The following is a 24,827-nucleotide window of genomic DNA, read 5'->3' as shown; positions in this document are numbered from 1 at the left end:
TGCAGTGGAGGGCAGTGCTTAGCCAGAGAAGAGGAGGACAACAAGTCCCAGCTGGAAAAGGGGACAACAAGTCCCAGGCTGCCCACCACCTAATAGCCAAAGGAATGGAGGATTCTGGGAAAGGGGTGGACTTTTCCTGGTTTGCAGCTTTTTGGGGGGAATTGGGGGGTGTCATGCAGTGACCCCCCCCCCCCCTTTCCAGAAGTTGGGAGCTCTCCGCGGCTTAGCACAGGACGGCAACCATGGCGGTAGGATGGGGAAGGCAGTGTTGGGTATGCTCATGTTTCTCTTCATATCGTAAAAATCTTTCGCCTTTTACTAAAGATTTCCGTGGAGAGGAATGAAACTGAGTTTCGTAGCAATTTTTGCACGCTCCGGCTTTTGCCGGAGCTTTCCTTCTTTGGTCAGAAAAATAAAACATGCCTTCTCCTGCAGCTTCTCCGCAGCCTCATTTGCCTATCAAGCAAGCGCTTGGACCCGCCTCCTGCAGTGGAGGGCAGTGCTTAGCCAGAGAAGAGGAGGACAACAAGTCCCAGCTGGAAAAGGGGACAACAAGTCCCAGGCTGCCCACCACCTAATAGCCAAAGGAATGGAGGATTCTGGGAAAGGGGTGGACTTTTCCTGGTTTGCAGCTTTTTGGGGGGTGTCATGCAGTGACCCCCCCCCCCCCCTTTCCAGAAGTTGGGAGCTCTCCGCGGCTTAGCACAGGACGGCAACCATGGCGGTAGGATGGGGAAGGCAGTGTTGGGTATGCTCATGTTTCTCTTCATATCGTAAAAATCTTTCGCCTTTTACTAAAGATTTCCGTGGAGAGGAATGAAACTGAGTTTCGTAGCAATTTTTGCACGCTCCGGCTTTTGCCGGAGCTTTCCTTCTTTGGTCAGAAAAATAAAACATGCCTTCTCCTGCAGCTTCTCCGCAGCCTCATTTGCCTATCAAGCAAGCGCTTGGACCCGCCTCCTGCAGTGGAGGGCAGTGCTTAGCCAGAGAAGAGGAGGACAACAAGTCCCAGCTGGAAAAGGGGACAACAAGTCCCAGGCTGCCCACCACCTAATAGCCAAAGGAATGGAGGATTCTGGGAAAGGGGTGGACTTTTCCTGGTTTGCAGCTTTTTGGGGGGTGTCATGCAGTGACCCCCCCCCCCCTTTCCAGAAGTTGGGAGCTCTCCGCGGCTTAGCACAGGACGGCAACCATGGCGGTAGGATGGGGAAGGCAGTGTTGGGTATGCTCATGTTTCTCTTCATATCGTAAAAATCTTTCGCCTTTTACTAAAGATTTCCGTGGAGAGGAATGAAACTGAGTTTCGTAGCAATTTTTGCACGCTCCGGCTTTTGCCGGAGCTTTCCTTCTTTGGTCAGAAAAATAAAACATGCCTTCTCCTGCAGCTTCTCCGCAGCCTCATTTGCCTATCAAGCAAGCGCTTGGACCCGCCTCCTGCAGTGGAGGGCAGTGCTTAGCCAGAGAAGAGGAGGACAACAAGTCCCAGCTGGAAAAGGGGACAACAAGTCCCAGGCTGCCCACCACCTAATAGCCAAAGGAATGGAGGATTCTGGGAAAGGGGTGGACTTTTCCTGGTTTGCAGCTTTTTGGGGGGAATTGGGGGGTGTCATGCAGTGACCCCCCCCCCCCCTTTCCAGAAGTTGGGAGCTCTCCGCGGCTTAGCACAGGACGGCAACCATGGCGGTAGGATGGGGAAGGCAGTGTTGGGTATGCTCATGTTTCTCTTCATATCGTAAAAATCTTTCGCCTTTTACTAAAGATTTCCGTGGAGAGGAATGAAACTGAGTTTCGTAGCAATTTTTGCACGCTCCGGCTTTTGCCGGAGCTTTCCTTCTTTGGTCAGAAAAATAAAACATGCCTTCTCCTGCAGCTTCTCCGCAGCCTCATTTGCCTATCAAGCAAGCGCTTGGACCCGCCTCCTGCAGTGGAGGGCAGTGCTTAGCCAGAGAAGAGGAGGACAACAAGTCCCAGCTGGAAAAGGGGACAACAAGTCCCAGGCTGCCCACCACCTAATAGCCAAAGGAATGGAGGATTCTGGGAAAGGGGTGGACTTTTCCTGGTTTGCAGCTTTTTGGGGGGAATTGGGGGGTGTCATGCAGTGACCCCCCCCCCCCCTTTCCAGAAGTTGGGAGCTCTCCGCGGCTTAGCACAGGACGGCAACCATGGCGGTAGGATGGGGAAGGCAGTGTTGGGTATGCTCATGTTTCTCTTCATATCGTAAAAATCTTTCGCCTTTTACTAAAGATTTCCGTGGAGAGGAATGAAACTGAGTTTCGTAGCAATTTTTGCACGCTCCGGCTTTTGCCGGAGCTTTCCTTCTTTGGTCAGAAAAATAAAACATGCCTTCTCCTGCAGCTTCTCCGCAGCCTCATTTGCCTATCAAGCAAGCGCTTGGACCCGCCTCCTGCAGTGGAGGGCAGTGCTTAGCCAGAGAAGAGGAGGACAACAAGTCCCAGCTGGAAAAGGGGACAACAAGTCCCAGGCTGCCCACCACCTAATAGCCAAAGGAATGGAGGATTCTGGGAAAGGGGTGGACTTTTCCTGGTTTGCAGCTTTTTGGGGGGTGTCATGCAGTGACCCCCCCCCCCCCCCCTTTCCAGAAGTTGGGAGCTCTCCGCGGCTTAGCACAGGACGGCAACCATGGCGGTAGGATGGGGAAGGCAGTGTTGGGTATGCTCATGTTTCTCTTCATATCGTAAAAATCTTTCGCCTTTTACTAAAGATTTCCGTGGAGAGGAATGAAACTGAGTTTCGTAGCAATTTTTGCACGCTCCGGCTTTTGCCGGAGCTTTCCTTCTTTGGTCAGAAAAATAAAACATGCCTTCTCCTGCAGCTTCTCCGCAGCCTCATTTGCCTATCAAGCAAGCGCTTGGACCCGCCTCCTGCAGTGGAGGGCAGTGCTTAGCCAGAGAAGAGGAGGACAACAAGTCCCAGCTGGAAAAGGGGACAACAAGTCCCAGGCTGCCCACCACCTAATAGCCAAAGGAATGGAGGATTCTGGGAAAGGGGTGGACTTTTCCTGGTTTGCAGCTTTTTGGGGGGAATTGGGGGGTGTCATGCAGTGACCCCCCCCCCCCTTTCCAGAAGTTGGGAGCTCTCCGCGGCTTAGCACAGGACGGCAACCATGGCGGTAGGATGGGGAAGGCAGTGTTGGGTATGCTCATGTTTCTCTTCATATCGTAAAAATCTTTCGCCTTTTACTAAAGATTTCCGTGGAGAGGAATGAAACTGAGTTTCGTAGCAATTTTTGCACGCTCCGGCTTTTGCCGGAGCTTTCCTTCTTTGGTCAGAAAAATAAAACATGCCTTCTCCTGCAGCTTCTCCGCAGCCTCATTTGCCTATCAAGCAAGCGCTTGGACCCGCCTCCTGCAGTGGAGGGCAGTGCTTAGCCAGAGAAGAGGAGGACAACAAGTCCCAGCTGGAAAAGGGGACAACAAGTCCCAGGCTGCCCACCACCTAATAGCCAAAGGAATGGAGGATTCTGGGAAAGGGGTGGACTTTTCCTGGTTTGCAGCTTTTTGGGGGGTGTCATGCAGTGACCCCCCCCCCCCCCCTTTCCAGAAGTTGGGAGCTCTCCGCGGCTTAGCACAGGACGGCAACCATGGCGGTAGGATGGGGAAGGCAGTGTTGGGTATGCTCATGTTTCTCTTCATATCGTAAAAATCTTTCGCCTTTTACTAAAGATTTCCGTGGAGAGGAATGAAACTGAGTTTCGTAGCAATTTTTGCACGCTCCGGCTTTTGCCGGAGCTTTCCTTCTTTGGTCAGAAAAATAAAACATGCCTTCTCCTGCAGCTTCTCCGCAGCCTCATTTGCCTATCAAGCAAGCGCTTGGACCCGCCTCCTGCAGTGGAGGGCAGTGCTTAGCCAGAGAAGAGGAGGACAACAAGTCCCAGCTGGAAAAGGGGACAACAAGTCCCAGGCTGCCCACCACCTAATAGCCAAAGGAATGGAGGATTCTGGGAAAGGGGTGGACTTTTCCTGGTTTGCAGCTTTTTGGGGGGAATTGGGGGGTGTCATGCAGTGACCCCCCCCCCCCCTTTCCAGAAGTTGGGAGCTCTCCGCGGCTTAGCACAGGACGGCAACCATGGCGGTAGGATGGGGAAGGCAGTGTTGGGTATGCTCATGTTTCTCTTCATATCGTAAAAATCTTTCGCCTTTTACTAAAGATTTCCGTGGAGAGGAATGAAACTGAGTTTCGTAGCAATTTTTGCACGCTCCGGCTTTTGCCGGAGCTTTCCTTCTTTGGTCAGAAAAATAAAACATGCCTTCTCCTGCAGCTTCTCCGCAGCCTCATTTGCCTATCAAGCAAGCGCTTGGACCCGCCTCCTGCAGTGGAGGGCAGTGCTTAGCCAGAGAAGAGGAGGACAACAAGTCCCAGCTGGAAAAGGGGACAACAAGTCCCAGGCTGCCCACCACCTAATAGCCAAAGGAATGGAGGATTCTGGGAAAGGGGTGGACTTTTCCTGGTTTGCAGCTTTTTGGGGGGAATTGGGGGGTGTCATGCAGTGACCCCCCCCCCCCCTTTCCAGAAGTTGGGAGCTCTCCGCGGCTTAGCACAGGACGGCAACCATGGCGGTAGGATGGGGAAGGCAGTGTTGGGTATGCTCATGTTTCTCTTCATATCGTAAAAATCTTTCGCCTTTTACTAAAGATTTCCGTGGAGAGGAATGAAACTGAGTTTCGTAGCAATTTTTGCACGCTCCGGCTTTTGCCGGAGCTTTCCTTCTTTGGTCAGAAAAATAAAACATGCCTTCTCCTGCAGCTTCTCCGCAGCCTCATTTGCCTATCAAGCAAGCGCTTGGACCCGCCTCCTGCAGTGGAGGGCAGTGCTTAGCCAGAGAAGAGGAGGACAACAAGTCCCAGCTGGAAAAGGGGACAACAAGTCCCAGGCTGCCCACCACCTAATAGCCAAAGGAATGGAGGATTCTGGGAAAGGGGTGGACTTTTCCTGGTTTGCAGCTTTTTGGGGGGTGTCATGCAGTGACCCCCCCCCCCCCCCCTTTCCAGAAGTTGGGAGCTCTCCGCGGCTTAGCACAGGACGGCAACCATGGCGGTAGGATGGGGAAGGCAGTGTTGGGTATGCTCATGTTTCTCTTCATATCGTAAAAATCTTTCGCCTTTTACTAAAGATTTCCGTGGAGAGGAATGAAACTGAGTTTCGTAGCAATTTTTGCACGCTCCGGCTTTTGCCGGAGCTTTCCTTCTTTGGTCAGAAAAATAAAACATGCCTTCTCCTGCAGCTTCTCCGCAGCCTCATTTGCCTATCAAGCAAGCGCTTGGACCCGCCTCCTGCAGTGGAGGGCAGTGCTTAGCCAGAGAAGAGGAGGACAACAAGTCCCAGCTGGAAAAGGGGACAACAAGTCCCAGGCTGCCCACCACCTAATAGCCAAAGGAATGGAGGATTCTGGGAAAGGGGTGGACTTTTCCTGGTTTGCAGCTTTTTGGGGGGAATTGGGGGGTGTCATGCAGTGACCCCCCCCCCCCCCCTTTCCAGAAGTTGGGAGCTCTCCGCGGCTTAGCACAGGACGGCAACCATGGCGGTAGGATGGGGAAGGCAGTGTTGGGTATGCTCATGTTTCTCTTCATATCGTAAAAATCTTTCGCCTTTTACTAAAGATTTCCGTGGAGAGGAATGAAACTGAGTTTCGTAGCAATTTTTGCACGCTCCAGCTTTTGCCGGAGCTTTCCTTCTTTGGTCAGAAAAATAAAACATGCCTTCTCCTGCAGCTTCTCCGCAGCCTCATTTGCCTATCAAGCAAGCGCTTGGACCCGCCTCCTGCAGTGGAGGGCAGTGCTTAGCCAGAGAAGAGGAGGACAACAAGTCCCAGCTGGAAAAGGGGACAACAAGTCCCAGGCTGCCCACCACCTAATAGCCAAAGGAATGGAGGATTCTGGGAAAGGGGTGGACTTTTCCTGGTTTGCAGCTTTTTGGGGGGTGTCATGCAGTGACCCCCCCCCCCCCCTTTCCAGAAGTTGGGAGCTCTCCGCGGCTTAGCACAGGACGGCAACCATGGCGGTAGGATGGGGAAGGCAGTGTTGGGTATGCTCATGTTTCTCTTCATATCGTAAAAATCTTTCGCCTTTTACTAAAGATTTCCGTGGAGAGGAATGAAACTGAGTTTCGTAGCAATTTTTGCACGCTCCGGCTTTTGCCGGAGCTTTCCTTCTTTGGTCAGAAAAATAAAACATGCCTTCTCCTGCAGCTTCTCCGCAGCCTCATTTGCCTATCAAGCAAGCGCTTGGACCTGCCTCCTGCAGTGGAGGGCAGTGCTTAGCCAGAGAAGAGGAGGACAACAAGTCCCAGCTGGAAAAGGGGACAACAAGTCCCAGGCTGCCCACCACCTAATAGCCAAAGGAATGGAGGATTCTGGGAAAGGGGTGGACTTTTCCTGGTTTGCAGCTTTTTGGGGGGAATTGGGGGGTGTCATGCAGTGACCCCCCCCCCCCCCTTTCCAGAAGTTGGGAGCTCTCCGCGGCTTAGCACAGGACGGCAACCATGGCGGTAGGATGGGGAAGGCAGTGTTGGGTATGCTCATGTTTCTCTTCATATCGTAAAAATCTTTCGCCTTTTACTAAAGATTTCCGTGGAGAGGAATGAAACTGAGTTTCGTAGCAATTTTTGCACGCTCCGGCTTTTGCCGGAGCTTTCCTTCTTTGGTCAGAAAAATAAAACATGCCTTCTCCTGCAGCTTCTCCGCAGCCTCATTTGCCTATCAAGCAAGCGCTTGGACCCGCCTCCTGCAGTGGAGGGCAGTGCTTAGCCAGAGAAGAGGAGGACAACAAGTCCCAGCTGGAAAAGGGGACAACAAGTCCCAGGCTGCCCACCACCTAATAGCCAAAGGAATGGAGGATTCTGGGAAAGGGGTGGACTTTTCCTGGTTTGCAGCTTTTTGGGGGGAATTGGGGGGTGTCATGCAGTGACCCCCCCCCCCCCCTTTCCAGAAGTTGGGAGCTCTCCGCGGCTTAGCACAGGACGGCAACCATGGCGGTAGGATGGGGAAGGCAGTGTTGGGTATGCTCATGTTTCTCTTCATATCGTAAAAATCTTTCGCCTTTTACTAAAGATTTCCGTGGAGAGGAATGAAACTGAGTTTCGTAGCAATTTTTGCACGCTCCGGCTTTTGCCGGAGCTTTCCTTCTTTGGTCAGAAAAATAAAACATGCCTTCTCCTGCAGCTTCTCCGCAGCCTCATTTGCCTATCAAGCAAGCGCTTGGACCCGCCTCCTGCAGTGGAGGGCAGTGCTTAGCCAGAGAAGAGGAGGACAACAAGTCCCAGCTGGAAAAGGGGACAACAAGTCCCAGGCTGCCCACCACCTAATAGCCAAAGGAATGGAGGATTCTGGGAAAGGGGTGGACTTTTCCTGGTTTGCAGCTTTTTGGGGGGAATTGGGGGGTGTCATGCAGTGACCCCCCCCCCCCCCTTTCCAGAAGTTGGGAGCTCTCCGCGGCTTAGCACAGGACGGCAACCATGGCGGTAGGATGGGGAAGGCAGTGTTGGGTATGCTCATGTTTCTCTTCATATCGTAAAAATCTTTCGCCTTTTACTAAAGATTTCCGTGGAGAGGAATGAAACTGAGTTTCGTAGCAATTTTTGCACGCTCCGGCTTTTGCCGGAGCTTTCCTTCTTTGGTCAGAAAAATAAAACATGCCTTCTCCTGCAGCTTCTCCGCAGCCTCATTTGCCTATCAAGCAAGCGCTTGGACCCGCCTCCTGCAGTGGAGGGCAGTGCTTAGCCAGAGAAGAGGAGGACAACAAGTCCCAGCTGGAAAAGGGGACAACAAGTCCCAGGCTGCCCACCACCTAATAGCCAAAGGAATGGAGGATTCTGGGAAAGGGGTGGACTTTTCCTGGTTTGCAGCTTTTTGGGGGGTGTCATGCAGTGACCCCCCCCCCCCCCTTTCCAGAAGTTGGGAGCTCTCCGCGGCTTAGCACAGGACGGCAACCATGGCGGTAGGATGGGGAAGGCAGTGTTGGGTATGCTCATGTTTCTCTTCATATCGTAAAAATCTTTCGCCTTTTACTAAAGATTTCCGTGGAGAGGAATGAAACTGAGTTTCGTAGCAATTTTTGCACGCTCCGGCTTTTGCCGGAGCTTTCCTTCTTTGGTCAGAAAAATAAAACATGCCTTCTCCTGCAGCTTCTCCGCAGCCTCATTTGCCTATCAAGCAAGCGCTTGGACCCGCCTCCTGCAGTGGAGGGCAGTGCTTAGCCAGAGAAGAGGAGGACAACAAGTCCCAGCTGGAAAAGGGGACAACAAGTCCCAGGCTGCCCACCACCTAATAGCCAAAGGAATGGAGGATTCTGGGAAAGGGGTGGACTTTTCCTGGTTTGCAGCTTTTTGGGGGGTGTCATGCAGTGACCCCCCCCCCCCCCCTTTCCAGAAGTTGGGAGCTCTCCGCGGCTTAGCACAGGACGGCAACCATGGCGGTAGGATGGGGAAGGCAGTGTTGGGTATGCTCATGTTTCTCTTCATATCGTAAAAATCTTTCGCCTTTTACTAAAGATTTCCGTGGAGAGGAATGAAACTGAGTTTCGTAGCAATTTTTGCACGCTCCGGCTTTTGCCGGAGCTTTCCTTCTTTGGTCAGAAAAATAAAACATGCCTTCTCCTGCAGCTTCTCCGCAGCCTCATTTGCCTATCAAGCAAGCGCTTGGACCCGCCTCCTGCAGTGGAGGGCAGTGCTTAGCCAGAGAAGAGGAGGACAACAAGTCCCAGCTGGAAAAGGGGACAACAAGTCCCAGGCTGCCCACCACCTAATAGCCAAAGGAATGGAGGATTCTGGGAAAGGGGTGGACTTTTCCTGGTTTGCAGCTTTTTGGGGGGAATTGGGGGGTGTCATGCAGTGACCCCCCCCCCCCCTTTCCAGAAGTTGGGAGCTCTCCGCGGCTTAGCACAGGACGGCAACCATGGCGGTAGGATGGGGAAGGCAGTGTTGGGTATGCTCATGTTTCTCTTCATATCGTAAAAATCTTTCGCCTTTTACTAAAGATTTCCGTGGAGAGGAATGAAACTGAGTTTCGTAGCAATTTTTGCACGCTCCAGCTTTTGCCGGAGCTTTCCTTCTTTGGTCAGAAAAATAAAACATGCCTTCTCCTGCAGCTTCTCCGCAGCCTCATTTGCCTATCAAGCAAGCGCTTGGACCCGCCTCCTGCAGTGGAGGGCAGTGCTTAGCCAGAGAAGAGGAGGACAACAAGTCCCAGCTGGAAAAGGGGACAACAAGTCCCAGGCTGCCCACCACCTAATAGCCAAAGGAATGGAGGATTCTGGGAAAGGGGTGGACTTTTCCTGGTTTGCAGCTTTTTGGGGGGTGTCATGCAGTGACCCCCCCCCCCCCCTTTCCAGAAGTTGGGAGCTCTCCGCGGCTTAGCACAGGACGGCAACCATGGCGGTAGGATGGGGAAGGCAGTGTTGGGTATGCTCATGTTTCTCTTCATATCGTAAAAATCTTTCGCCTTTTACTAAAGATTTCCGTGGAGAGGAATGAAACTGAGTTTCGTAGCAATTTTTGCACGCTCCGGCTTTTGCCGGAGCTTTCCTTCTTTGGTCAGAAAAATAAAACATGCCTTCTCCTGCAGCTTCTCCGCAGCCTCATTTGCCTATCAAGCAAGCGCTTGGACCCGCCTCCTGCAGTGGAGGGCAGTGCTTAGCCAGAGAAGAGGAGGACAACAAGTCCCAGCTGGAAAAGGGGACAACAAGTCCCAGGCTGCCCACCACCTAATAGCCAAAGGAATGGAGGATTCTGGGAAAGGGGTGGACTTTTCCTGGTTTGCAGCTTTTTGGGGGGAATTGGGGGGTGTCATGCAGTGACCCCCCCCCCCCCCCCTTTCCAGAAGTTGGGAGCTCTCCGCGGCTTAGCACAGGACGGCAACCATGGCGGTAGGATGGGGAAGGCAGTGTTGGGTATGCTCATGTTTCTCTTCATATCGTAAAAATCTTTCGCCTTTTACTAAAGATTTCCGTGGAGAGGAATGAAACTGAGTTTCGTAGCAATTTTTGCACGCTCCGGCTTTTGCCGGAGCTTTCCTTCTTTGGTCAGAAAAATAAAACATGCCTTCTCCTGCAGCTTCTCCGCAGCCTCATTTGCCTATCAAGCAAGCGCTTGGACCCGCCTCCTGCAGTGGAGGGCAGTGCTTAGCCAGAGAAGAGGAGGACAACAAGTCCCAGCTGGAAAAGGGGACAACAAGTCCCAGGCTGCCCACCACCTAATAGCCAAAGGAATGGAGGATTCTGGGAAAGGGGTGGACTTTTCCTGGTTTGCAGCTTTTTGGGGGGAATTGGGGGGTGTCATGCAGTGACCCCCCCCCCCCCTTTCCAGAAGTTGGGAGCTCTCCGCGGCTTAGCACAGGACGGCAACCATGGCGGTAGGATGGGGAAGGCAGTGTTGGGTATGCTCATGTTTCTCTTCATATCGTAAAAATCTTTCGCCTTTTACTAAAGATTTCCGTGGAGAGGAATGAAACTGAGTTTCGTAGCAATTTTTGCACGCTCCGGCTTTTGCCGGAGCTTTCCTTCTTTGGTCAGAAAAATAAAACATGCCTTCTCCTGCAGCTTCTCCGCAGCCTCATTTGCCTATCAAGCAAGCGCTTGGACCCGCCTCCTGCAGTGGAGGGCAGTGCTTAGCCAGAGAAGAGGAGGACAACAAGTCCCAGCTGGAAAAGGGGACAACAAGTCCCAGGCTGCCCACCACCTAATAGCCAAAGGAATGGAGGATTCTGGGAAAGGGGTGGACTTTTCCTGGTTTGCAGCTTTTTGGGGGGTGTCATGCAGTGACCCCCCCCCCCCTTTCCAGAAGTTGGGAGCTCTCCGCGGCTTAGCACAGGACGGCAACCATGGCGGTAGGATGGGGAAGGCAGTGTTGGGTATGCTCATGTTTCTCTTCATATCGTAAAAATCTTTCGCCTTTTACTAAAGATTTCCGTGGAGAGGAATGAAACTGAGTTTCGTAGCAATTTTTGCACGCTCCGGCTTTTGCCGGAGCTTTCCTTCTTTGGTCAGAAAAATAAAACATGCCTTCTCCTGCAGCTTCTCCGCAGCCTCATTTGCCTATCAAGCAAGCGCTTGGACCCGCCTCCTGCAGTGGAGGGCAGTGCTTAGCCAGAGAAGAGGAGGACAACAAGTCCCAGCTGGAAAAGGGGACAACAAGTCCCAGGCTGCCCACCACCTAATAGCCAAAGGAATGGAGGATTCTGGGAAAGGGGTGGACTTTTCCTGGTTTGCAGCTTTTTGGGGGGAATTGGGGGGTGTCATGCAGTGACCCCCCCCCCCCCCTTTCCAGAAGTTGGGAGCTCTCCGCGGCTTAGCACAGGACGGCAACCATGGCGGTAGGATGGGGAAGGCAGTGTTGGGTATGCTCATGTTTCTCTTCATATCGTAAAAATCTTTCGCCTTTTACTAAAGATTTCCGTGGAGAGGAATGAAACTGAGTTTCGTAGCAATTTTTGCACGCTCCGGCTTTTGCCGGAGCTTTCCTTCTTTGGTCAGAAAAATAAAACATGCCTTCTCCTGCAGCTTCTCCGCAGCCTCATTTGCCTATCAAGCAAGCGCTTGGACCCGCCTCCTGCAGTGGAGGGCAGTGCTTAGCCAGAGAAGAGGAGGACAACAAGTCCCAGCTGGAAAAGGGGACAACAAGTCCCAGGCTGCCCACCACCTAATAGCCAAAGGAATGGAGGATTCTGGGAAAGGGGTGGACTTTTCCTGGTTTGCAGCTTTTTGGGGGGAATTGGGGGGTGTCATGCAGTGACCCCCCCCCCCCCCTTTCCAGAAGTTGGGAGCTCTCCGCGGCTTAGCACAGGACGGCAACCATGGCGGTAGGATGGGGAAGGCAGTGTTGGGTATGCTCATGTTTCTCTTCATATCGTAAAAATCTTTCGCCTTTTACTAAAGATTTCCGTGGAGAGGAATGAAACTGAGTTTCGTAGCAATTTTTGCACGCTCCGGCTTTTGCCGGAGCTTTCCTTCTTTGGTCAGAAAAATAAAACATGCCTTCTCCTGCAGCTTCTCCGCAGCCTCATTTGCCTATCAAGCAAGCGCTTGGACCCGCCTCCTGCAGTGGAGGGCAGTGCTTAGCCAGAGAAGAGGAGGACAACAAGTCCCAGCTGGAAAAGGGGACAACAAGTCCCAGGCTGCCCACCACCTAATAGCCAAAGGAATGGAGGATTCTGGGAAAGGGGTGGACTTTTCCTGGTTTGCAGCTTTTTGGGGGGAATTGGGGGGTGTCATGCAGTGACCCCCCCCCCCCCTTTCCAGAAGTTGGGAGCTCTCCGCGGCTTAGCACAGGACGGCAACCATGGCGGTAGGATGGGGAAGGCAGTGTTGGGTATGCTCATGTTTCTCTTCATATCGTAAAAATCTTTCGCCTTTTACTAAAGATTTCCGTGGAGAGGAATGAAACTGAGTTTCGTAGCAATTTTTGCACGCTCCAGCGTTTGCCGGAGCTTTCCTTCTTTGGTCAGAAAAATAAAACATGCCTTCTCCTGCAGCTTCTCCGCAGCCTCATTTGCCTATCAAGCAAGCGCTTGGACCCGCCTCCTGCAGTGGAGGGCAGTGCTTAGCCAGAGAAGAGGAGGACAACAAGTCCCAGCTGGAAAAGGGGACAACAAGTCCCAGGCTGCCCACCACCTAATAGCCAAAGGAATGGAGGATTCTGGGAAAGGGGTGGACTTTTCCTGGTTTGCAGCTTTTTGGGGGGAATTGGGGGGTGTCATGCAGTGACCCCCCCCCCTTTCCAGAAGTTGGGAGCTCTCCGCGGCTTAGCACAGGACGGCAACCATGGCGGTAGGATGGGGAAGGCAGTGTTGGGTATGCTCATGTTTCTCTTCATATCGTAAAAATCTTTCGCCTTTTACTAAAGATTTCCGTGGAGAGGAATGAAACTGAGTTTCGTAGCAATTTTTGCACGCTCCGGCTTTTGCCGGAGCTTTCCTTCTTTGGTCAGAAAAATAAAACATGCCTTCTCCTGCAGCTTCTCCGCAGCCTCATTTGCCTATCAAGCAAGCGCTTGGACCCGCCTCCTGCAGTGGAGGGCAGTGCTTAGCCAGAGAAGAGGAGGACAACAAGTCCCAGGCTGCCCACCACCTAATAGCCAAAGGAATGGAGGATTCTGGGAAAGGGGTGGACTTTTCCTGGTTTGCAGCTTTTTGGGGGGAATTGGGGGGTGTCATGCAGTGACCCCCCCCCCCCCCCTTTCCAGAAGTTGGGAGCTCTCCGCGGCTTAGCACAGGACGGCAACCATGGCGGTAGGATGGGGAAGGCAGTGTTGGGTATGCTCATGTTTCTCTTCATATCGTAAAAATCTTTCGCCTTTTACTAAAGATTTCCGTGGAGAGGAATGAAACTGTGTTTCGTAGCAATTTTTGCACGCTCCAGCGTTTGCCGGAGCTTTCCTTCTTTGGTCAGAAAAATAAAACATGCCTTCTCCTGCAGCTTCTCCGCAGCCTCATTTGCCTATCAAGCAAGCGCTTGGACCCGCCTCCTGCAGTGGAGGGCAGTGCTTAGCCAGAGAAGAGGAGGACAACAAGTCCCAGCTGGAAAAGGGGACAACAAGTCCCAGGCTGCCCACCACCTAATAGCCAAAGGAATGGAGGATTCTGGGAAAGGGGTGGACTTTTCCTGGTTTGCAGCTTTTTGGGGGGAATTGGGGGGTGTCATGCAGTGACCCCCCCCCCCCTTTCCAGAAGTTGGGAGCTCTCCGCGGCTTAGCACAGGACGGCAACCATGGCGGTAGGATGGGGAAGGCAGTGTTGGGTATGCTCATGTTTCTCTTCATATCGTAAAAATCTTTCGCCTTTTACTAAAGATTTCCGTGGAGAGGAATGAAACTGAGTTTCGTAGCAATTTTTGCACGCTCCAGCGTTTGCCGGAGCTTTCCTTCTTTGGTCAGAAAAATAAAACATGCCTTCTCCTGCAGCTTCTCCGCAGCCTCATTTGCCTATCAAGCAAGCGCTTGGACCCGCCTCCTGCAGTGGAGGGCAGTGCTTAGCCAGAGAAGAGGAGGACAACAAGTCCCAGCTGGAAAAGGGGACAACAAGTCCCAGGCTGCCCACCACCTAATAGCCAAAGGAATGGAGGATTCTGGGAAAGGGGTGGACTTTTCCTGGTTTGCAGCTTTTTGGGGGGAATTGGGGGGTGTCATGCAGTGACCCCCCCCCTTTCCAGAAGTTGGGAGCTCTCCGCGGCTTAGCACAGGACGGCAACCATGGCGGTAGGATGGGGAAGGCAGTGTTGGGTATGCTCATGTTTCTCTTCATATCGTAAAAATCTTTCGCCTTTTACTAAAGATTTCCGTGGAGAGGAATGAAACTGAGTTTCGTAGCAATTTTTGCACGCTCCGGCTTTTGCCGGAGCTTTCCTTCTTTGGTCAGAAAAATAAAACATGCCTTCTCCTGCAGCTTCTCCGCAGCCTCATTTGCCTATCAAGCAAGCGCTTGGACCCGCCTCCTGCAGTGGAGGGCAGTGCTTAGCCAGAGAAGAGGAGGACAACAAGTCCCAGCTGGAAAAGGGGACAACAAGTCCCAGGCTGCCCACCACCTAATAGCCAAAGGAATGGAGGATTCTGGGAAAGGGGTGGACTTTTCCTGGTTTGCAGCTTTTTGGGGGGAATTGGGGGGTGTCATGCAGTGACCCCCCCCCTTTCCAGAAGTTGGGAGCTCTCCGCGGCTTAGCACAGGACGGCAACCATGGCGGTAGGATGGGGAAGGCAGTGTTGGGTATGCTCATGTTTCTCTTCATATCGTAAAAATCTTTCGCCTTTTACTAAAGATTTCCGTGGAGAGGAATGAAACTGAGTTTCGTAGCAATTTTTGCACGCTCCGGCTTTTGCCGGAGCTTTCCTTCTTTGGTCAGAAAAATAAAACATGCCTTCTCCTGCAGCTTCTCCGCAGCCTCATTTGCCTATCAAGCAAGCGCTTGGACCCGCCTCCTGCAGTGGAGGGCAGTGCTTAGCCAGAGAAGAGGAGGACAACAAGTCCCAGCTGGAAAAGGGGACAACAAGTCCCAGGCTGCCCACCACCTAATAGCCAAAGGAATGGAGGATTCTGGGAAAGGGGTGGACTTTTCCTGGTTTGCAGCTTTTTGGGGGGAATTGGGGGGTGTCATGCAGTGACCCCCCCCCCCCCCCTTTCCAGAAGTTGGGAGCTCTCCGCGGCTTAGCACAGGATGGCAACCATGGCGGTAGGATGGGGAAGGCAGTGTTGGGTATGCTCATGTTTCTCTTCATATCGTAAAAATCTTTCGCCTTTTACTAAAGATTTCCGTGGAGAGGAATGAAACTGAGTTTCGTAGCAATTTTTGCACGCTCCAGCGTTTGCCGGAGCTTTCCTTCTTTGGTCAGAAAAATAAAACATGCCTTCTCCTGCAGCTTCTCCGCAGCCTCATTTGCCTATCAAGCAAGCGCTTGGACCCGCCTCCTGCAGTGGAGGGCAGTGCTTAGCCAGAGAAGAGGAGGACAACAAGTCCCAGCTGGAAAAGGGGACAACAAGTCCCAGGCTGCCCACCACCTAATAGCCAAAGGAATGGAGGATTCTGGGAAAGGGGTGGACTTTTCCTGGTTTGCAGCTTTTTGGGGGGAATTGGGGGGTGTCATGCAGTGACCCCCCCCCCCCCTTTCCAGAAGTTGGGAGCTCTCCGCGGCTTAGCACAGGACGGCAACCATGGCGGTAGGATGGGGAAGGCAGTGTTGGGTATGCTCATGTTTCTCTTCATATCGTAAAAATCTTTCGCCTTTTACTAAAGATTTCCGTGGAGAGGAATGAAACTGAGTTTCGTAGCAATTTTTGCACGCTCCAGCGTTTGCCGGAGCTTTCCTTCTTTGGTCAGAAAAATAAAACATGCCTTCTCCTGCAGCTTCTCCGCAGCCTCATTTGCCTATCAAGCAAGCGCTTGGACCCGCCTCCTGCAGTGGAGGGCAGTGCTTAGCCAGAGAAGAGGAGGACAACAAGTCCCAGCTGGAAAAGGGGACAACAAGTCCCAGGCTGCCCACCACCTAATAGCCAAAGGAATGGAGGATTCTGGGAAAGGGGTGGACTTTTCCTGGTTTGCAGCTTTTTGGGGGGAATTGGGGGGTGTCATGCAGTGACCCCCCCCCCTTTCCAGAAGTTGGGAGCTCTCCGCGGCTTAGCACAGGACGGCAACCATGGCGGTAGGATGGGGAAGGCAGTGTTGGGTATGCTCATGTTTCTCTTCATATCGTAAAAATCTTTCGCCTTTTACTAAAGATTTCCGTGGAGAGGAATGAAACTGAGTTTCGTAGCAATTTTTGCACGCTCCGGCTTTTGCCGGAGCTTTCCTTCTTTGGTCAGAAAAATAAAACATGCCTTCTCCTGCAGCTTCTCCGCAGCCTCATTTGCCTATCAAGCAAGCGCTTGGACCCGCCTCCTGCAGTGGAGGGCAGTGCTTAGCCAGAGAAGAGGAGGACAACAAGTCCCAGCTGGAAAAGGGGACAACAAGTCCCAGGCTGCCCACCACCTAATAGCCAAAGGAATGGAGGATTCTGGGAAAGGGGTGGACTTTTCCTGGTTTGCAGCTTTTTGGGGGGAATTGGGGGGTGTCATGCAGTGACCCCCCCCCCTTTCCAGAAGTTGGGAGCTCTCCGCGGCTTAGCACAGGACGGCAACCATGGCGGTAGGATGGGGAAGGCAGTGTTGGGTATGCTCATGTTTCTCTTCATATCGTAAAAATCTTTCGCCTTTTACTAAAGATTTCCGTGGAGAGGAATGAAACTGAGTTTCGTAGCAATTTTTGCACGCTCCGGCTTTTGCCGGAGCTTTCCTTCTTTGGTCAGAAAAATAAAACATGCCTTCTCCTGCAGCTTCTCCGCAGCCTCATTTGCCTATCAAGCAAGCGCTTGGACCCGCCTCCTGCAGTGGAGGGCAGTGCTTAGCCAGAGAAGAGGAGGACAACAAGTCCCAGCTGGAAAAGGGGACAACAAGTCCCAGGCTGCCCACCACCTAATAGCCAAAGGAATGGAGGATTCTGGGAAAGGGGTGGACTTTTCCTGGTTTGCAGCTTTTTGGGGGGAATTGGGGGGTGTCATGCAGTGACCCCCCCCCCCTTTCCAGAAGTTGGGAGCTCTCCGCGGCTTAGCACAGGACGGCAACCATGGCGGTAGGATGGGGAAGGCAGTGTTGGGTATGCTCATGTTTCTCTTCATATCGTAAAAATCTTTCGCCTTTTACTAAAGATTTCCGTGGAGAGGAATGAAACTGAGTTTCGTAGCAATTTTTGCACGCTCCGGCTTTTGCCGGAGCTTTCCTTCTTTGGTCAGAAAAATAAAACATGCCTTCTCCTGCAGCTTCTCCGCAGCCTCATTTGCCTATCAAGCAAGCGCTTGGACCCGCCTCCTGCAGTGGAGGGCAGTGCTTAGCCAGAGAAGAGGAGGACAACAAGTCCCAGCTGGAAAAGGGGACAACAAGTCCCAGGCTGCCCACCACCTAATAGCCAAAGGAATGGAGGATTCTGGGAAAGGGGTGGACTTTTCCTGGTTTGCAGCTTTTTGGGGGGAATTGGGGGGTGTCATGCAGTGACCCCCCCCCCCCTTTCCAGAAGTTGGGAGCTCTCCGCGGCTTAGCACAGGACGGCAACCATGGCGGTAGGATGGGGAAGGCAGTGTTGGGTATGCTCATGTTTCTCTTCATATCGTAAAAATCTTTCGCCTTTTACTAAAGATTTCCGTGGAGAGGAATGAAACTGAGTTTCGTAGCAATTTTTGCACGCTCCGGCTTTTGCCGGAGCTTTCCTTCTTTGGTCAGAAAAATAAAACATGCCTTCTCCTGCAGCTTCTCCGCAGCCTCATTTGCCTATCAAGCAAGCGCTTGGACCCGCCTCCTGCAGTGGAGGGCAGTGCTTAGCCAGAGAAGAGGAGGACAACAAGTCCCAGCTGGAAAAGGGGACAACAAGTCCCAGGCTGCCCACCACCTAATAGCCAAAGGAATGGAGGATTCTGGGAAAGGGGTGGACTTTTCCTGGTTTGCAGCTTTTTGGGGGGTGTCATGCAGTGACCCCCCCCCCCCCCTTTCCAGAAGTTGGGAGCTCTCCGCGGCTTAGCACAGGACGGCAACCATGGCGGTAGGATGGGGAAGGCAGTGTTGGGTATGCTCATGTTTCTCTTCATATCGTAAAAATCTTTCGCCTTTTACTAAAGATTTCCGTGGAGAGGAATGAAACTGAGTTTCGTAGCAATTTTTGCACGCTCCGGCTTTTGCCGGAGCTTTCCTTCTTTGGTCAGAAAAATAAAACATGCCTTCTCCTGCAGCTTCTCCGCAGCCTCATTTGCCTATCAAGCAAGCGCTTGGACCTGCCTCCTGCAGTGGAGGGCAGTGCTTAGCCAGAGAAGAGGAGGACAACAAGTCCCAGCTGGAAAAGGGGACAACAAGTCCCAGGCTGCCCACCACCTAATAGCCAAAGGAATGGAGGATTCTGGGAAAGGGGTGGACTTTTCCTGGTTTGCAGCTTTTTGGGGGGAATTGGGGGGTGTCATGCAGTGACCCCCCCCCCTTTCCAGAAGTTGGGAGCTCTCCGCGGCTTAGCACAGGACGGCAACCATGGCGGTAGGATGGGGAAGGCAGTGTTGGGTATGCTCATGTTTCTCTTCATATCGTAAAAATCTTTCGCCTTTTACTAAAGATTTCCGTGGAGAGGAATGAAACTGAGTTTCGTAGCAATTTTTGCACGCTCCGGCTTTTGCCGGAGCTTTCCTTCTTTGGTCAGAAAAATAAAACATGCCTTCTCCTGCAGCTTCTCCGCAGCCTCATTTGCCTATCAAGCAAGCGCTTGGACCCGCCTCCTGCAGTGGAGGGCAGTGCTTAGCCAGAGAAGAGGAGGACAACAAGTCCCAGCTGGAAAAGGGGACAACAAGTCCCAGGCTGCCCACCACCTAATAGCCAAAGGAATGGAGGATTCTGGGAAAGGGGTGGACTTTTCCTGGTTTGCAGCTTTTTGGGGGGTGTCATGCAGTGACCCCCCCCCCCCCCCCTTTCCAGAAGTTGGGAGCTCTCCGCGGCTTAGCACAGGACGGCAACCATGGCGGTAGGATGGGGAAGGCAGTGTTGGGTATGCTCATGTTTCTCTTCATATCGTAAAAATCTTTCGCCTTTTACTAAAGATTTCCGTGGAGAGGAATGAAACTGAGTTTCGTAGCAATTTTTGCACGCTCCGGCTTTTGCCGGAGCTTTCCTTCTTTGGTCAGAAAAATAAAACATGCCTTCTCCTGCAGCTTCTCCGCAGCCTCATTTGCCTATCAAGCAAGCGCTTGGACCCGCCTCCTGCAGTGGAGGGCAGTGCTTAGCCAGAGAAGAGGAGGACAACAAGTCCCAGCTGGAAAAGGGGACAACAAGTCCCAGGCTGCCCACCACCTAATAGCCAAAGGAATGGAGGATTCTGGGAAAGGGGTGGACTTTTCCTGGTTTGCAGCTTTTTGGGGGGAATTGGGGGGTGTCATGCAGTGACCCCCCCCCCCCCCTTTCCAGAAGTTGGGAGCTCTCCGCGGCTTAGCACAGGACGGCAACCATGGCGGTAGGATGGGGAAGGCAGTGTTGGGTATGCTCATGTTTCTCTTCATATCGTAAAAATCTTTCGCCTTTTACTAAAGATTTCCGTGGAGAGGAATGAAACTGAGTTTCGTAGCAATTTTTGCACGCTCCGGCTTTTGCCGGAGCTTTCCTTCTTTGGTCAGAAAAATAAAACATGCCTTCTCCTGCAGCTTCTCCGCAGCCTCATTTGCCTATCAAGCAAGCGCTTGGACCCGCCTCCTGCAGTGGAGGGCAGTGCTTAGCCAGAGAAGAGGAGGACAACAAGTCCCAGCTGGAAAAGGGGACAACAAGTCCCAGGCTGCCCACCACCTAATAGCCAAAGGAATGGAGGATTCTGGGAAAGGGGTGGACTTTTCCTGGTTTGCAGCTTTTTGGGGGGTGTCATGCAGTGACCCCCCCCCCCCCCCCCTTTCCAGAAGTTGGGAGCTCTCCGCGGCTTAGCACAGGACGGCAACCATGGCGGTAGGATGGGGAAGGCAGTGTTGGGTATGCTCATGTTTCTCTTCATATCGTAAAAATCTTTCGCCTTTTACTAAAGATTTCCGTGGAGAGGAATGAAACTGAGTTTCGTAGCAATTTTTGCACGCTCCGGCTTTTGCCGGAGCTTTCCTTCTTTGGTCAGAAAAATAAAACATGCCTTCTCCTGCAGCTTCTCCGCAGCCTCATTTGCCTATCAAGCAAGCGCTTGGACCCGCCTCCTGCAGTGGAGGGCAGTGCTTAGCCAGAGAAGAGGAGGACAACAAGTCCCAGCTGGAAAAGGGGACAACAAGTCCCAGGCTGCCCACCACCTAATAGCCAAAGGAATGGAGGATTCTGGGAAAGGGGTGGACTTTTCCTGGTTTGCAGCTTTTTGGGGGGAATTGGGGGGTGTCATGCAGTGACCCCCCCCCCCCCCCCTTTCCAGAAGTTGGGAGCTCTCCGCGGCTTAGCACAGGACGGCAACCATGGCGGTAGGATGGGGAAGGCAGTGTTGGGTATGCTCATGTTTCTCTTCATATCGTAAAAATCTTTCGCCTTTTACTAAAGATTTCCGTGGAGAGGAATGAAACTGAGTTTCGTAGCAATTTTTGCACGCTCCGGCTTTTGCCGGAGCTTTCCTTCTTTGGTCAGAAAAATAAAACATGCCTTCTCCTGCAGCTTCTCCGCAGCCTCATTTGCCTATCAAGCAAGCGCTTGGACCCGCCTCCTGCAGTGGAGGGCAGTGCTTAGCCAGAGAAGAGGAGGACAACAAGTCCCAGCTGGAAAAGGGGACAACAAGTCCCAGGCTGCCCACCACCTAATAGCCAAAGGAATGGAGGATTCTGGGAAAGGGGTGGACTTTTCCTGGTTTGCAGCTTTTTGGGGGGAATTGGGGGGTGTCATGCAGTGACCCCCCCCCTTTCCAGAAGTTGGGAGCTCTCCGCGGCTTAGCACAGGACGGCAACCATGGCGGTAGGATGGGGAAGGCAGTGTTGGGTATGCTCATGTTTCTCTTCATATCGTAAAAATCTTTCGCCTTTTACTAAAGATTTCCGTGGAGAGGAGTGAAACTGAGTTTCGTAGCAATTTTTGCACGCTCCGGCTTTTGCCGGAGCTTTCCTTCTTTGGTCAGAAAAATAAAACATGCCTTCTCCTGCAGCTTCTCCGCAGCCTCATTTGCCTATCAAGCAAGCGCTTGGACCCGCCTCCTGCAGTGGAGGGCAGTGCTTAGCCAGAGAAGAGGAGGACAACAAGTCCCAGCTGGAAAAGGGGACAACAAGTCCCAGGCTGCCCACCACCTAATAGCCAAAGGAATGGAGGATTCTGGGAAAGGGGTGGACTTTTCCTGGTTTGCAGCTTTTTGGGGGGAATTGGGGGGTGTCATGCAGTGACCCCCCCCCCCCTTTCCAGAAGTTGGGAGCTCTCCGCGGCTTAGCACAGGACGGCAACCATGGCGGTAGGATGGGGAAGGCAGTGTTGGGTATGCTCATGTTTCTCTTCATATCGTAAAAATCTTTCGCCTTTTACTAAAGATTTCCGTGGAGAGGAATGAAACTGAGTTTCGTAGCAATTTTTGCACGCTCCGGCTTTTGCCGGAGCTTTCCTTCTTTGGTCAGAAAAATAAAACATGCCTTCTCCTGCAGCTTCTCCGCAGCCTCATTTGCCTATCAAGCAAGCGCTTGGACCCGCCTCCTGCAGTGGAGGGCAGTGCTTAGCCAGAGAAGAGGAGGACAACAAGTCCCAGCTGGAAAAGGGGACAACAAGTCCCAGGCTGCCCACCACCTAATAGCCAAAGGAATGGAGGATTCTGGGAAAGGGGTGGACTTTTCCTGGTTTGCAGCTTTTTGGGGGGAATTGGGGGGTGTCATGCAGTGACCCCCCCCCCCCCCTTTCCAGAAGTTGGGAGCTCTCCGCGGCTTAGCACAGGACGGCAACCATGGCGGTAGGATGGGGAAGGCAGTGTTGGGTATGCTCATGTTTCTCTTCATATCGTAAAAATCTTTCGCCTTTTACTAAAGATTTCCGTGGAGAGGAATGAAACTGAGTTTCGTAGCAATTTTTGCACGCTCCGGCTTTTGCCGGAGCTTTCCTTCTTTGGTCAGAAAAATAAAACATGCCTTCTCCTGCAGCTTCTCCGCAGCCTCATTTGCCTATCAAGCAAGCGCTTGGACCCGCCTCCTGCAGTGGAGGGCAGTGCTTAGCCAGAGAAGAGGAGGACAACAAGTCCCAGCTGGAAAAGGGGACAACAAGTCCCAGGCTGCCCACCACCTAATAGCCAAAGGAATGGAGGATTCTGGGAAAGGGGTGGACTTTTCCTGGTTTGCAGCTTTTTGGGGGGTGTCATGCAGTGACCCCCCCCCCCCCCCTTTCCAGAAGTTGGGAGCTCTCCGCGGCTTAGCACAGGACGGCAACCATGGCGGTAGGATGGGGAAGGCAGTGTTGGGTATGCTCATGTTTCTCTTCATATCGTAAAAATCTTTCGCCTTTTACTAAAGATTTCCGTGGAGAGGAATGAAACTGAGTTTCGTAGCAATTTTTGCACGCTCCGGCTTTTGCCGGAGCTTTCCTTCTTTGGTCAGAAAAATAAAACATGCCTTCTCCTGCAGCTTCTCCGCAGCCTCATTTGCCTATCAAGCAAGCGCTTGGACCCGCCTCCTGCAGTGGAGGGCAGTGCTTAGCCAGAGAAGAGGAGGACAACAAGTCCCAGCTGGAAAAGGGGACAACAAGTCCCAGGCTGCCCACCACCTAATAGCCAAAGGAATGGAGGATTCTGGGAAAGGGGTGGACTTTTCCTGGTTTGCAGCTTTTTGGGGGGGTGTCATGCAGTGACCCCCCCCCCCCCCCCTTTCCAGAAGTTGGGAGCTCTCCGCGGCTTAGCACAGGACGGCAACCATGGCGGTAGGATGGGGAAGGCAGTGTTGGGTATGCTCATGTTTCTCTTCATATCGTAAAAATCTTTCGCCTTTTACTAAAGATTTCCGTGGAGAGGAATGAAACTGAGTTTCGTAGCAATTTTTGCACGCTCCGGCTTTTGCCGGAGCTTTCCTTCTTTGGTCAGAAAAATAAAACATGCCTTCTCCTGCAGCTTCTCCGCAGCCTCATTTGCCTATCAAGCAAGCGCTTGGACCCGCCTCCTGCAGTGGAGGGCAGTGCTTAGCCAGAGAAGAGGAGGACAACAAGTCCCAGCTGGAAAAGGGGGACAACAAGTCCCAGGCTGCCCACCACCTAATAGCCAAAGGAATGGAGGATTCTGGGAAAGGGGTGGACTTTTCCTGGTTTGCAGCTTTTTGGGGGGAATTGGGGGGTGTCATGCAGTGACCCCCCCCCCCCCCTTTCCAGAAGTTGGGAGCTCTCCGCGGCTTAGCACAGGACGGCAACCATGGCGGTAGGATGGGGAAGGCAGTGTTGGGTATGCTCATGTTTCTCTTCATATCGTAAAAATCTTTCGCCTTTTACTAAAGATTTCCGTGGAGAGGAATGAAACTGAGTTTCGTAGCAATTTTTGCACGCTCCGGCTTTTGCCGGAGCTTTCCTTCTTTGGTCAGAAAAATAAAACATGCCTTCTCCTGCAGCTTCTCCGCAGCCTCATTTGCCTATCAAGCAAGCGCTTGGACCCGCCTCCTGCAGTGGAGGGCAGTGCTTAGCCAGAGAAGAGGAGGACAACAAGTCCCAGCTGGAAAAGGGGACAACAAGTCCCAGGCTGCCCACCACCTAATAGCCAAAGGAATGGAGGATTCTGGGAAAGGGGTGGACTTTTCCTGGTTTGCAGCTTTTTGGGGGGAATTGGGGGGTGTCATGCAGTGACCCCCCCCCCCCCCCCTTTCCAGAAGTTGGGAGCTCTCCGCGGCTTAGCACAGGACGGCAACCATGGCGGTAGGATGGGGAAGGCAGTGTTGGGTATGCTCATGTTTCTCTTCATATCGTAAAAATCTTTCGCCTTTTACTAAAGATTTCCGTGGAGAGGAATGAAACTGAGTTTCGTAGCAATTTTTGCACGCTCCGGCTTTTGCCGGAGCTTTCCTTCTTTGGTCAGAAAAATAAAACATGCCTTCTCCTGCAGCTTCTCCGCAGCCTCATTTGCCTATCAAGCAAGCGCTTGGACCCGCCTCCTGCAGTGGAGGCAGTGCTTAGCCAGAGAAGAGGAGGACAACAAGTCCCAGCTGGAAAAGGGGACAACAAGTCCCAGGCTGCCCACCACCTAATAGCCAAAGGAATGGAGGATTCTGGGAAAGGGGTGGACTTTTCCTGGTTTGCAGCTTTTTGGGGGGTGTCATGCAGTGACCCCCCCCCCCCCCTTTCCAGAAGTTGGGAGCTCTCCGCGGCTTAGCACAGGACGGCAACCATGGCGGTAGGATGGGGAAGGCAGTGTTGGGTATGCTCATGTTTCTCTTCATATCGTAAAAATCTTTCGCCTTTTACTAAAGATTTCCGTGGAGAGGAATGAAACTGAGTTTCGTAGCAATTTTTGCACGCTCCGGCTTTTGCCGGAGCTTTCCTTCTTTGGTCAGAAAAATAAAACATGCCTTCTCCTGCAGCTTCTCCGCAGCCTCATTTGCCTATCAAGCAAGCGCTTGGACCCGCCTCCTGCAGTGGAGGGCAGTGCTTAGCCAGAGAAGAGGAGGACAACAAGTCCCAGCTGGAAAAGGGGACAACAAGTCCCAGGCTGCCCACCACCTAATAGCCAAAGGAATGGAGGATTCTGGGAAAGGGGTGGACTTTTCCTGGTTTGCAGCTTTTTGGGGGGTGTCATGCAGTGACCCCCCCCCCCCCCCCCTTTCCAGAAGTTGGGAGCTCTCCGCGGCTTAGCACAGGACGGCAACCATGGCGGTAGGATGGGGAAGGC

General features: G+C 52.6%; 51 non-coding genes across 51 annotated transcripts; all 51 read left to right on the top strand.

Moving 5' to 3' along the window:
- The first annotated feature begins 274 nt into the window (after positions 1-274).
- LOC130278138 (U5 spliceosomal RNA) lies at positions 275-392 on the top strand. The gene has a single exon (XR_008845803.1). It is a non-coding gene; the product is annotated as a U5 spliceosomal RNA (small nuclear RNA).
- A 358-nt stretch (positions 393-750) lies between these two features.
- On the top strand, positions 751-868 carry LOC130278137 (U5 spliceosomal RNA). The gene has a single exon (XR_008845802.1). It is a non-coding gene; the product is annotated as a U5 spliceosomal RNA (small nuclear RNA).
- A 356-nt stretch (positions 869-1,224) lies between these two features.
- Positions 1,225-1,342, top strand: LOC130278135 (U5 spliceosomal RNA). Its single transcript, XR_008845801.1, has one exon. It is a non-coding gene; the product is annotated as a U5 spliceosomal RNA (small nuclear RNA).
- A 367-nt stretch (positions 1,343-1,709) lies between these two features.
- LOC130278134 (U5 spliceosomal RNA) lies at positions 1,710-1,827 on the top strand. Its single transcript, XR_008845800.1, has one exon. It is a non-coding gene; the product is annotated as a U5 spliceosomal RNA (small nuclear RNA).
- Positions 1,828-2,194: 367 nt separating this feature from the next.
- LOC130278133 (U5 spliceosomal RNA) lies at positions 2,195-2,312 on the top strand. The gene has a single exon (XR_008845799.1). It is a non-coding gene; the product is annotated as a U5 spliceosomal RNA (small nuclear RNA).
- Positions 2,313-2,672: 360 nt separating this feature from the next.
- On the top strand, positions 2,673-2,790 carry LOC130278132 (U5 spliceosomal RNA). Its single transcript, XR_008845798.1, has one exon. It is a non-coding gene; the product is annotated as a U5 spliceosomal RNA (small nuclear RNA).
- Positions 2,791-3,156: 366 nt separating this feature from the next.
- Positions 3,157-3,274, top strand: LOC130278131 (U5 spliceosomal RNA). The gene has a single exon (XR_008845797.1). It is a non-coding gene; the product is annotated as a U5 spliceosomal RNA (small nuclear RNA).
- A 359-nt stretch (positions 3,275-3,633) lies between these two features.
- Positions 3,634-3,751, top strand: LOC130278130 (U5 spliceosomal RNA). The gene has a single exon (XR_008845796.1). It is a non-coding gene; the product is annotated as a U5 spliceosomal RNA (small nuclear RNA).
- A 367-nt stretch (positions 3,752-4,118) lies between these two features.
- On the top strand, positions 4,119-4,236 carry LOC130278129 (U5 spliceosomal RNA). Its single transcript, XR_008845795.1, has one exon. It is a non-coding gene; the product is annotated as a U5 spliceosomal RNA (small nuclear RNA).
- A 367-nt stretch (positions 4,237-4,603) lies between these two features.
- Positions 4,604-4,721, top strand: LOC130278128 (U5 spliceosomal RNA). Its single transcript, XR_008845794.1, has one exon. It is a non-coding gene; the product is annotated as a U5 spliceosomal RNA (small nuclear RNA).
- Positions 4,722-5,081: 360 nt separating this feature from the next.
- On the top strand, positions 5,082-5,199 carry LOC130278127 (U5 spliceosomal RNA). Its single transcript, XR_008845793.1, has one exon. It is a non-coding gene; the product is annotated as a U5 spliceosomal RNA (small nuclear RNA).
- A 369-nt stretch (positions 5,200-5,568) lies between these two features.
- Positions 5,569-5,686, top strand: LOC130278290 (U5 spliceosomal RNA). Its single transcript, XR_008845942.1, has one exon. It is a non-coding gene; the product is annotated as a U5 spliceosomal RNA (small nuclear RNA).
- Positions 5,687-6,044: 358 nt separating this feature from the next.
- On the top strand, positions 6,045-6,162 carry LOC130278126 (U5 spliceosomal RNA). The gene has a single exon (XR_008845792.1). It is a non-coding gene; the product is annotated as a U5 spliceosomal RNA (small nuclear RNA).
- A 368-nt stretch (positions 6,163-6,530) lies between these two features.
- Positions 6,531-6,648, top strand: LOC130278124 (U5 spliceosomal RNA). Its single transcript, XR_008845791.1, has one exon. It is a non-coding gene; the product is annotated as a U5 spliceosomal RNA (small nuclear RNA).
- Positions 6,649-7,016: 368 nt separating this feature from the next.
- On the top strand, positions 7,017-7,134 carry LOC130278123 (U5 spliceosomal RNA). Its single transcript, XR_008845790.1, has one exon. It is a non-coding gene; the product is annotated as a U5 spliceosomal RNA (small nuclear RNA).
- A 368-nt stretch (positions 7,135-7,502) lies between these two features.
- On the top strand, positions 7,503-7,620 carry LOC130278122 (U5 spliceosomal RNA). Its single transcript, XR_008845789.1, has one exon. It is a non-coding gene; the product is annotated as a U5 spliceosomal RNA (small nuclear RNA).
- Positions 7,621-7,978: 358 nt separating this feature from the next.
- Positions 7,979-8,096, top strand: LOC130278121 (U5 spliceosomal RNA). Its single transcript, XR_008845788.1, has one exon. It is a non-coding gene; the product is annotated as a U5 spliceosomal RNA (small nuclear RNA).
- Positions 8,097-8,455: 359 nt separating this feature from the next.
- LOC130278120 (U5 spliceosomal RNA) lies at positions 8,456-8,573 on the top strand. Its single transcript, XR_008845787.1, has one exon. It is a non-coding gene; the product is annotated as a U5 spliceosomal RNA (small nuclear RNA).
- Positions 8,574-8,940: 367 nt separating this feature from the next.
- On the top strand, positions 8,941-9,058 carry LOC130278289 (U5 spliceosomal RNA). Its single transcript, XR_008845941.1, has one exon. It is a non-coding gene; the product is annotated as a U5 spliceosomal RNA (small nuclear RNA).
- A 358-nt stretch (positions 9,059-9,416) lies between these two features.
- Positions 9,417-9,534, top strand: LOC130278119 (U5 spliceosomal RNA). Its single transcript, XR_008845786.1, has one exon. It is a non-coding gene; the product is annotated as a U5 spliceosomal RNA (small nuclear RNA).
- A 370-nt stretch (positions 9,535-9,904) lies between these two features.
- LOC130278118 (U5 spliceosomal RNA) lies at positions 9,905-10,022 on the top strand. Its single transcript, XR_008845785.1, has one exon. It is a non-coding gene; the product is annotated as a U5 spliceosomal RNA (small nuclear RNA).
- Positions 10,023-10,389: 367 nt separating this feature from the next.
- Positions 10,390-10,507, top strand: LOC130278117 (U5 spliceosomal RNA). Its single transcript, XR_008845784.1, has one exon. It is a non-coding gene; the product is annotated as a U5 spliceosomal RNA (small nuclear RNA).
- A 356-nt stretch (positions 10,508-10,863) lies between these two features.
- On the top strand, positions 10,864-10,981 carry LOC130278116 (U5 spliceosomal RNA). The gene has a single exon (XR_008845783.1). It is a non-coding gene; the product is annotated as a U5 spliceosomal RNA (small nuclear RNA).
- Positions 10,982-11,349: 368 nt separating this feature from the next.
- Positions 11,350-11,467, top strand: LOC130278115 (U5 spliceosomal RNA). Its single transcript, XR_008845782.1, has one exon. It is a non-coding gene; the product is annotated as a U5 spliceosomal RNA (small nuclear RNA).
- A 368-nt stretch (positions 11,468-11,835) lies between these two features.
- LOC130278112 (U5 spliceosomal RNA) lies at positions 11,836-11,953 on the top strand. Its single transcript, XR_008845781.1, has one exon. It is a non-coding gene; the product is annotated as a U5 spliceosomal RNA (small nuclear RNA).
- Positions 11,954-12,320: 367 nt separating this feature from the next.
- On the top strand, positions 12,321-12,438 carry LOC130278321 (U5 spliceosomal RNA). Its single transcript, XR_008845969.1, has one exon. It is a non-coding gene; the product is annotated as a U5 spliceosomal RNA (small nuclear RNA).
- A 364-nt stretch (positions 12,439-12,802) lies between these two features.
- LOC130278111 (U5 spliceosomal RNA) lies at positions 12,803-12,920 on the top strand. Its single transcript, XR_008845780.1, has one exon. It is a non-coding gene; the product is annotated as a U5 spliceosomal RNA (small nuclear RNA).
- Positions 12,921-13,263: 343 nt separating this feature from the next.
- On the top strand, positions 13,264-13,381 carry LOC130278332 (U5 spliceosomal RNA). Its single transcript, XR_008845979.1, has one exon. It is a non-coding gene; the product is annotated as a U5 spliceosomal RNA (small nuclear RNA).
- A 366-nt stretch (positions 13,382-13,747) lies between these two features.
- LOC130278320 (U5 spliceosomal RNA) lies at positions 13,748-13,865 on the top strand. Its single transcript, XR_008845968.1, has one exon. It is a non-coding gene; the product is annotated as a U5 spliceosomal RNA (small nuclear RNA).
- Positions 13,866-14,228: 363 nt separating this feature from the next.
- On the top strand, positions 14,229-14,346 carry LOC130278110 (U5 spliceosomal RNA). Its single transcript, XR_008845779.1, has one exon. It is a non-coding gene; the product is annotated as a U5 spliceosomal RNA (small nuclear RNA).
- Positions 14,347-14,709: 363 nt separating this feature from the next.
- Positions 14,710-14,827, top strand: LOC130278109 (U5 spliceosomal RNA). The gene has a single exon (XR_008845778.1). It is a non-coding gene; the product is annotated as a U5 spliceosomal RNA (small nuclear RNA).
- Positions 14,828-15,196: 369 nt separating this feature from the next.
- LOC130278317 (U5 spliceosomal RNA) lies at positions 15,197-15,314 on the top strand. The gene has a single exon (XR_008845967.1). It is a non-coding gene; the product is annotated as a U5 spliceosomal RNA (small nuclear RNA).
- Positions 15,315-15,681: 367 nt separating this feature from the next.
- On the top strand, positions 15,682-15,799 carry LOC130278316 (U5 spliceosomal RNA). The gene has a single exon (XR_008845966.1). It is a non-coding gene; the product is annotated as a U5 spliceosomal RNA (small nuclear RNA).
- A 364-nt stretch (positions 15,800-16,163) lies between these two features.
- LOC130278108 (U5 spliceosomal RNA) lies at positions 16,164-16,281 on the top strand. The gene has a single exon (XR_008845777.1). It is a non-coding gene; the product is annotated as a U5 spliceosomal RNA (small nuclear RNA).
- Positions 16,282-16,645: 364 nt separating this feature from the next.
- LOC130278107 (U5 spliceosomal RNA) lies at positions 16,646-16,763 on the top strand. The gene has a single exon (XR_008845776.1). It is a non-coding gene; the product is annotated as a U5 spliceosomal RNA (small nuclear RNA).
- A 365-nt stretch (positions 16,764-17,128) lies between these two features.
- LOC130278106 (U5 spliceosomal RNA) lies at positions 17,129-17,246 on the top strand. The gene has a single exon (XR_008845775.1). It is a non-coding gene; the product is annotated as a U5 spliceosomal RNA (small nuclear RNA).
- Positions 17,247-17,612: 366 nt separating this feature from the next.
- On the top strand, positions 17,613-17,730 carry LOC130278105 (U5 spliceosomal RNA). The gene has a single exon (XR_008845774.1). It is a non-coding gene; the product is annotated as a U5 spliceosomal RNA (small nuclear RNA).
- Positions 17,731-18,088: 358 nt separating this feature from the next.
- Positions 18,089-18,206, top strand: LOC130278104 (U5 spliceosomal RNA). The gene has a single exon (XR_008845773.1). It is a non-coding gene; the product is annotated as a U5 spliceosomal RNA (small nuclear RNA).
- A 364-nt stretch (positions 18,207-18,570) lies between these two features.
- Positions 18,571-18,688, top strand: LOC130278103 (U5 spliceosomal RNA). The gene has a single exon (XR_008845772.1). It is a non-coding gene; the product is annotated as a U5 spliceosomal RNA (small nuclear RNA).
- A 360-nt stretch (positions 18,689-19,048) lies between these two features.
- On the top strand, positions 19,049-19,166 carry LOC130278101 (U5 spliceosomal RNA). The gene has a single exon (XR_008845771.1). It is a non-coding gene; the product is annotated as a U5 spliceosomal RNA (small nuclear RNA).
- Positions 19,167-19,534: 368 nt separating this feature from the next.
- Positions 19,535-19,652, top strand: LOC130278100 (U5 spliceosomal RNA). The gene has a single exon (XR_008845770.1). It is a non-coding gene; the product is annotated as a U5 spliceosomal RNA (small nuclear RNA).
- Positions 19,653-20,013: 361 nt separating this feature from the next.
- LOC130278099 (U5 spliceosomal RNA) lies at positions 20,014-20,131 on the top strand. The gene has a single exon (XR_008845769.1). It is a non-coding gene; the product is annotated as a U5 spliceosomal RNA (small nuclear RNA).
- Positions 20,132-20,501: 370 nt separating this feature from the next.
- On the top strand, positions 20,502-20,619 carry LOC130278097 (U5 spliceosomal RNA). Its single transcript, XR_008845768.1, has one exon. It is a non-coding gene; the product is annotated as a U5 spliceosomal RNA (small nuclear RNA).
- Positions 20,620-20,982: 363 nt separating this feature from the next.
- Positions 20,983-21,100, top strand: LOC130278285 (U5 spliceosomal RNA). Its single transcript, XR_008845937.1, has one exon. It is a non-coding gene; the product is annotated as a U5 spliceosomal RNA (small nuclear RNA).
- A 366-nt stretch (positions 21,101-21,466) lies between these two features.
- On the top strand, positions 21,467-21,584 carry LOC130278096 (U5 spliceosomal RNA). The gene has a single exon (XR_008845767.1). It is a non-coding gene; the product is annotated as a U5 spliceosomal RNA (small nuclear RNA).
- Positions 21,585-21,952: 368 nt separating this feature from the next.
- LOC130278095 (U5 spliceosomal RNA) lies at positions 21,953-22,070 on the top strand. Its single transcript, XR_008845766.1, has one exon. It is a non-coding gene; the product is annotated as a U5 spliceosomal RNA (small nuclear RNA).
- Positions 22,071-22,429: 359 nt separating this feature from the next.
- On the top strand, positions 22,430-22,547 carry LOC130278094 (U5 spliceosomal RNA). The gene has a single exon (XR_008845765.1). It is a non-coding gene; the product is annotated as a U5 spliceosomal RNA (small nuclear RNA).
- A 361-nt stretch (positions 22,548-22,908) lies between these two features.
- Positions 22,909-23,026, top strand: LOC130278093 (U5 spliceosomal RNA). Its single transcript, XR_008845764.1, has one exon. It is a non-coding gene; the product is annotated as a U5 spliceosomal RNA (small nuclear RNA).
- A 369-nt stretch (positions 23,027-23,395) lies between these two features.
- Positions 23,396-23,513, top strand: LOC130278092 (U5 spliceosomal RNA). The gene has a single exon (XR_008845763.1). It is a non-coding gene; the product is annotated as a U5 spliceosomal RNA (small nuclear RNA).
- A 370-nt stretch (positions 23,514-23,883) lies between these two features.
- LOC130278091 (U5 spliceosomal RNA) lies at positions 23,884-24,001 on the top strand. The gene has a single exon (XR_008845762.1). It is a non-coding gene; the product is annotated as a U5 spliceosomal RNA (small nuclear RNA).
- A 357-nt stretch (positions 24,002-24,358) lies between these two features.
- LOC130278089 (U5 spliceosomal RNA) lies at positions 24,359-24,476 on the top strand. The gene has a single exon (XR_008845761.1). It is a non-coding gene; the product is annotated as a U5 spliceosomal RNA (small nuclear RNA).
- Positions 24,477-24,827: the final 351 nt, after the last annotated feature.

The sequence above is a fragment of the Hyla sarda genome, chromosome 6 (assembly GCF_029499605.1).
Source record: "Hyla sarda isolate aHylSar1 chromosome 6, aHylSar1.hap1, whole genome shotgun sequence".
Taxonomy (NCBI): domain Eukaryota; kingdom Metazoa; phylum Chordata; class Amphibia; order Anura; family Hylidae; genus Hyla; species Hyla sarda.
The sequence above is the reverse complement of the archived record's forward strand: the minus strand, read 5'-3'. Positions and strand labels throughout refer to the sequence as shown.